Raw genomic sequence first — 6427 nt, 5'->3', positions numbered from 1 at the left:
ATTTTTCAGACACTTTTCTTAAAAAAAAAGAAAAAAGAAAAAAAAAAAACAAAAAAACACACGCACATTTCTTCATAGAATGCCACAGTGGAAGGAAAACAGGCCTTGAACCTTTTGACTTCAATTTCCAAAAAATTTGGAGCTTGGTTGTTTTTTTTTTAATTAAACCACCACATAATTTAAAATTTTTACACGTTGTAATTATTCAGTTCCAAAACACCAAACTTTTATTGCACAGGGTCCCCATGGAAAGGCCCCCTCAGCAGGACAACCACAGATTCTGTCATGAAAGTGCAGCAAGGTGCCCTCCTCCCTTTTCTGCCTGGGCAGCCACCGGGTTTTTAAGTCCATGCACCCTACTAAGTTTCTAGGGTGCAATTCGTGGACCCTTCCCTTTCCCATCCCAGCAGGTGGTCAAGGGTCCCCTGGCCTACAAAGAGCCAGAAGCAGGGCTGGGCCAGCTGGCCAGAGTTCAGGGTTCTGTCCCTTGGACTTCCAGCGGACACTACACTGTTGGAAAAATCACGCAGCTCTGAGCTTTCCACAAAGGGGTGAAGCGGTAAAGGCCTTGACCCCAAAGGCAAGGCCTTTCTGCGACTGCCAGGTTGGGGAGCTCCGAGAATGGAATACGTGGTTCCCTGCTCCACGCAGTCCCAGTTCCCTTACCTGTGGTCCGCACCCCTCCGCTTCGCCCACTGGATGCCGATCCAGGGGGACCCAGGAGCACACGAAATGGGCTTTCCCAGCTACAATGGCAACCCCCGAGAGCACAACTGGGACCCCCACACCAGCCCCGACATGACACGATCCCTGCCCCTGGCGTGCTCTCTGTGAGCTCCCAGCCACAATGGCGACCGCCTAGAGCACAACAGGGAACCCCAGCCCACCCCGATTGGAACCCCGACCAGCCCCTCCTGTTTTTGCCCCGCCCTTGTCATGCTCACGGTGCATTACCAGCCACAGTGGTAACCCCCAAGAGTATAACTGGGACCCCCATCCCTGCCCCGACACGACACGACCCTCGCCCTTTGCCGCCGGGGGTTTCCCCGCCCCTGGCGCTCTCCCAGTGCCGTCCCCTCCTTCACCATAGGCGCGCAGTGAGCCCCACCCCAAAGCCCGGTTCCAGGAGAGGCTCTCGGACCTCTTTCACCTACTGCCGCCAGATGAAACCCAAGGACAAGTAAATCCACCCCACAGAGACAATCCAAGCTGTCTGTGATTTAGGGATAAAACGATGACTACAGAAAAGAAAGATGACCTAACCTAGGAGGGCCATGATATTCTATAGATCCAGACAAAATTGGTTGCCAAGGAACCTTTTTTTCGTGGACCCCGGAAAGCTGGTTCTTTTCATATGCAATTACACACAATCAGCTTGTTACCAAAGCCTGCCTCGCCGCCACCCCCCACCCCCCAGGAAAACGGCTCAAAGAAATATTTTAAATCTCAGGCAGAAAACTGCAAGATGTCTTGGCTGTCTGTCTGGATTTATGTATGTCTCAGTGTGAGCCTTGTGGGTTTTGATAATATTGCTCAAGTTCTGAGTTCTTATTTAAATGGTCTCCAGAAAGGGTAGCCCTTACATATCAAACTGTTGGAAATACTATAAAACATTGACCCAAATGAATGTCAGAGTCCTGTGAACTGGAAAATAGTCAATATTAAATATCTAGTATTGTTGTTTTCGCTACTCTAGTCTAGACATGTCTAAGAGTCTTCACGACCCAGATAATCACGACGGTGTGATCACTGACCTAGAGCCAGACATCCTGGAACGTGAAGTCAAGTGGGCCTTAGAAAGCATCACTATGAACAAAGCTAGTGGAGGTGATGAATTCCAGTTGAGCTATTTCAAATCCTGAAAGATGATGCTGTGAAAGTGCTACACTCAATATGCCAGCAAATTTGGAAAAGTCAGCAGTGGCCACAGGACTGGAAAAGGGCAGTTTTCATTGCAATCCCAAAGGAAGGCAATGCCAAAGAATGCTCAAACGACTGCACAATTGCACTCATCTCACATGCTAGTAAAGTCATGCTCAAAATTCTCCAATCCAGGCTTCAGCAATACGTGAACCATGAACTTCCTGATGTTCAAGCTGGTTTTAGAAAAGGCAGAGGAACCAGAGGTCAAATTGCCAACATCCACTGGATCAGGGAAAAAGCAAGAGAGTTCCAGAAAAGCATCTACTTCTGCTTCATTGACTATGCCAAAGCCTTTGACTGTGTGGATCACAGTAAACTGTGGGAAATTCTGAAAGAGATGGGAATACCAGACCACCTGACCTGCCTCTTGAGAAATCTTTATGCAGGTCAGGAAGTAACAGTTAGAACTGGACATGGAACAACAGACTGGTTCCAAATAGGAAAAGGAGTACATCCAGGCTGTGTATCATCACCCTGCTTATTTAACTTATATGCAGAGTACATCATGAGAAACGCCGGACTGGAAGAAACACAAGCAGGAATCAAGATTGCCAGGAGAAATATCAATCACCTCAGGTATGCAGATGACACCACCCTTATTGCAGAAAGTGAAGAGGAACCTAAAATCCTCTTTATTAAAGTAAAAGTGGAGAGTGAAAAAGTTGGCTTACTGGGCAAAGCACGCACTGATCACACGGCTGAACAGGCACTGATCACTGGGCAGAGCAGGTACTGATCAGGAGGTGGCTGAGCAGGCACTGATCTCGTGGTTGACAGGCGCTGATCAGGCGGCTGAGCAGGAACTTATCACGAGACTGACCAGGTACTGATCAGTTGCTTGATCAGTGCCTGTCAGCCGTGTGATCAGTGCCTGCTCAGCCACGTGATCTGTGCCTGCTCAGCCATGTGATCAGTGCCTGCTCTGCCCAGTGATCAGCGCCTCCTCAGCTGCGTGATCAGAGCCTGCTCAGTCGCATGATCAGTGCATGCTCAGCTGCATGACCAGTGCCTGCTCAGCCACGTGATCAGTGCCTGCTTTGCCCTGTGATCAGTGCCTACTCAGCTGCGTGATCATTGCCTGCTCATCTGTGTGATCAGTGCCTTCTCAGCCCAGTGATCAGTGCCTGCTCAGTCTCCTGATCAGTGCCTGCTGAGCAATGTGATATGTGCCTTCTCAGTCATGTGATCAGTGCCTGCTCAGCCGCCTGATCAGTGCCTGTCAGCCACGTGATCAGCGCCTGCTCAGCCGCGTTATCAGCGCCTGCTCAGTTGCATGATCAGCACAGGCTCAGCCACGTGATCAGCGCCTGCTCAGCCCTGTGATAAGTGCCTGCTGAGCAATGTGATATGTGCCTTCTGAGTCACGTGATCAGTGCCTGGTCTGTCGCGTGATCAGTGCCTGCTCAGCCGCCAGATCTGTGCCTGCTGAGCCCTGGGATCAGTGCCTGCTCAGCTGCGTGATGAGTGCCTGCTCAGTCGTGAGATCAGTGCCTCCTGAGCCCTGTGATCAGTGCCCGCTGAGGCATACGATATGTGCCTTCTAAGTCACATATCAGCGCCTGGTCAGTCACGTGATCATTGCCTGCTCAGCGGCGTGATCACTGCCTTCTCAGCGGCGTAATCAGTGCCTGTCAGCCGCTTGATCATTGCCTGCTCAGCCACGTGATCCGTGCCTGTCAGCCGCGTGATCCGTGTCTGCTCAGCCACTTGATCAGCGCCTGGTCAGCCACGTCATCAGAGCCTGGTCAGCCGCGTGATCAGTGTCTGCTCAGCTTCGTGATCAGTGCCTGCTTAGCCCTGTGATCAGTGCCTGCTGAGCCATGTGACATGGACTTTCTCAGTCACATGATCAGTGCCTGTCAGCCACGTGATCAGCGCCTGCTTAGCCCTGTGATCAGTGGCTGCTGAGCCATGTGACATGGGCTTTCTCAGTCACGTGATCCGTGCCTGTCAGCCACGTGATCAGCGCCTGCTTAGCCCTGTGATCAGTGGCTGCTGAGCCATGTGACATGGGCTTTCTCAGTCACGTGATCAGTGCCTGCACTTGCATGATCAGTACCTTCTCAGGCCCGTGATCAGTGCCCGATGAGCAATGTGATATGTGCCTTCTCAGTCACGTGATCAGTGCCTGCTTAGCCCTGTGATCAGTGCCTGCTTAGCCCCGTAATCAGTGCCTGCTGAGCAATGTGATATGTGCCTTCTCAGTCACATGATCAGTGCCTGGTTAGTTGGGTGATCAGTGCCTGCTCAGCCACCTGATCAGTGCCTGTCAGACACATCATCAGCGCCTTTTCAGCCATGTCATCAGCGCCTGGTCAGCCATGTGATCAGTGCCTGCTCAGTCGCCTGATCAGCTCCTGTCATCCGCATGATCAGTGCCTGTCAGCTGCGTGATCAGGGCCTGCTCAGCTGCGTCATCAGTGTCTGCTCCGCAACGTGATCAGTGCCTGCTGAACCATTTGATATGTGCCTCTCAGTCACGAGATAAGCACCTGCTCAGCTGCGTGATCAGTGCCTGCTTAGCCCTGTGATATGTCCCTTCTGAGCAATGTGATATGTGCTTTCTCAGTTACGTGATACGGGCCTGCTCAGCCGCATAATCAGTGCCTTTCAGTCGAAGATCAGAGCCTGCTCAGCCGCGTGATCAGCACCCGTCAGCAGCGTGATCTGCACCTGCTCAGCCGCGTGATCAGGACCTGCTCAGCCACGTGATCAGCGCCTGACAGCTGCGTGATCAGTGCCTGCTCAGCCATGTCATCAGTGCATTTCAGCATCAGAGCCTGTTCAGTCCCGTGATCAGTGGATTCTCAGCCTCGTGATAAGTGCCAGCTCAGCTGCATGATCAGCGCCTGCTGAGTCGCGTGATCAGCGCCTGCTCAGCCGTGTGATCAGAGACTGCTCTGCTCAGACCCGTGATGAGTGGATTCTCTCCCCATGATCAGTGCCTGCTGAGTCATGTGATCAGACCCTGCTCAGTCACGTGATCAGTGCCTGGTGAGCGGTGTGACCAGAGCCTGCTCAGTCCCGTGATAAGTGGCCTGTCACCCCCTGAACAACTCAAGAGGCAAGTGGAGTTCCATTCCTCAACACAGACGAGGCCTGACTCTCCTGTTCCAACTCTGCAGAGACCCTGCAATCGAAGTCAGAAATGGAGAGGAACCCTGAGGTTCCCGCCTTAACTCGAGATGAGGCCCTCTTACATTGAACCAAACCCAGGGGAGTCCTGAGAGGCCCCTCCCAACTCCACAGTATCCCTGACTTTTCATAGGAACCCAGAGAAGCTCCCTGAGATCACTGGCACAAGTCGAGGGAACCCAGGGTTTCCTGCAGCAACTCGAGAAAGACCTCGAGAGTCCTTCTTCAATGCATCTTGAGGCCCGATTCCCCTACCGTGACTCGAGAGCAATGCCACTCTCCTCCTCTAAACTCGAATGGAGACTGGACTTCCCTGGCGCCACATGAGAGGCTCTCCCTGAGTTCCCCGTGAACTCGTGAGAAACACCACACTCCCGCCGCAGCTCGAAAAAAACCACGAGATTCCACCGTCATCGCGAGATGAGGCCCTTCTTTTCCTGCAGGGCCTAGAGAGCAATCCCGAGTCCTCTCTGAAAACTCCACAGGAGGCTTGACTCCCTTTAGGCCACTCAATGGGCTCCAAAAGATACCCATCGCAACTCAAGAGGAGAGTGGAGTTATTTGCTTCCACTCGAGACGAGGCCTGACTCCCTAGGTGAATCCTGAATGCAACCCCTAGATCCCTGTCGCCACTGGAAAGGAACACGTAGTTTCTGGACACAAGCCTAGATGAGGTCTATTTGCCCTGCAGCGACTCGAGAGGAATCCCTAACTCCCTCTCGCAACTCGAATGGAGATTGGACTTCCCTGGGGAAACATGACAGGTTCTCTGAGTTGCCCGTCATAACTCGAAAATCTCACCGCAACTCGAGAAAAACCACGAGGTTCCCCCATCATCGTGAGATGAGGCCTCTTCCCACTGCAGCATATCAAGAGAAATCCCACGTTCCCTCTTGAAATTCGAAATGGTACTTGACACCCTTGATGCAACCCAAAAATTTCCCCAGCATACCGGTCTGACTCGAGAGGAACACCAAGTTTCCTGGCACAACTTAATCTGAGCCCCTTCCCTCCTGATCTCAACATGAGGGTCTATTCCCCTGCTTTGTCTGGAAGGGGATATCAACCTTCATGTCCCACTTCAGGAGGAGGCCGGTCTCACACTGAAACTTGAGAGGAAGCCTTGTGTGTCGTGCCACATTCCGAAAGACACCGATTTCCCCGTCCACTCAAGAAAGGTCCGATGCTCTGGCACCTCGTCGAATGTAACCCTGAGGATTAAGTCACATCATGAAGGGGAACTCACAACCCAGTTGCATCGTCCGAAAACAGCCGCAGGTTTCAAATACAACACGACAAGTGGCCTGTCACCCCGTGAACAACTGGAGAGGCAAGGGAAGTTCCAACCTCATCACAAGATGAGGCCTAA

At 52.2% G+C, this 6427-nt stretch overlaps 1 pseudogene; it reads left to right on the top strand.

The window, feature by feature from the left end:
- Positions 1-621: 621 nt before the first annotated feature.
- LOC112577644 overlaps positions 622-6427 on the top strand; it is a 57355-nt pseudogene continuing 51549 nt past the window's right edge.

The sequence above is a fragment of the Bubalus bubalis genome, chromosome 4, assembly GCF_019923935.1.
Source record: "Bubalus bubalis isolate 160015118507 breed Murrah chromosome 4, NDDB_SH_1, whole genome shotgun sequence".
Classification (NCBI taxonomy): Eukaryota; Metazoa; Chordata; class Mammalia; order Artiodactyla; family Bovidae; genus Bubalus; species Bubalus bubalis.
This window is presented reverse-complemented; position numbering and strand designations above follow the sequence as displayed.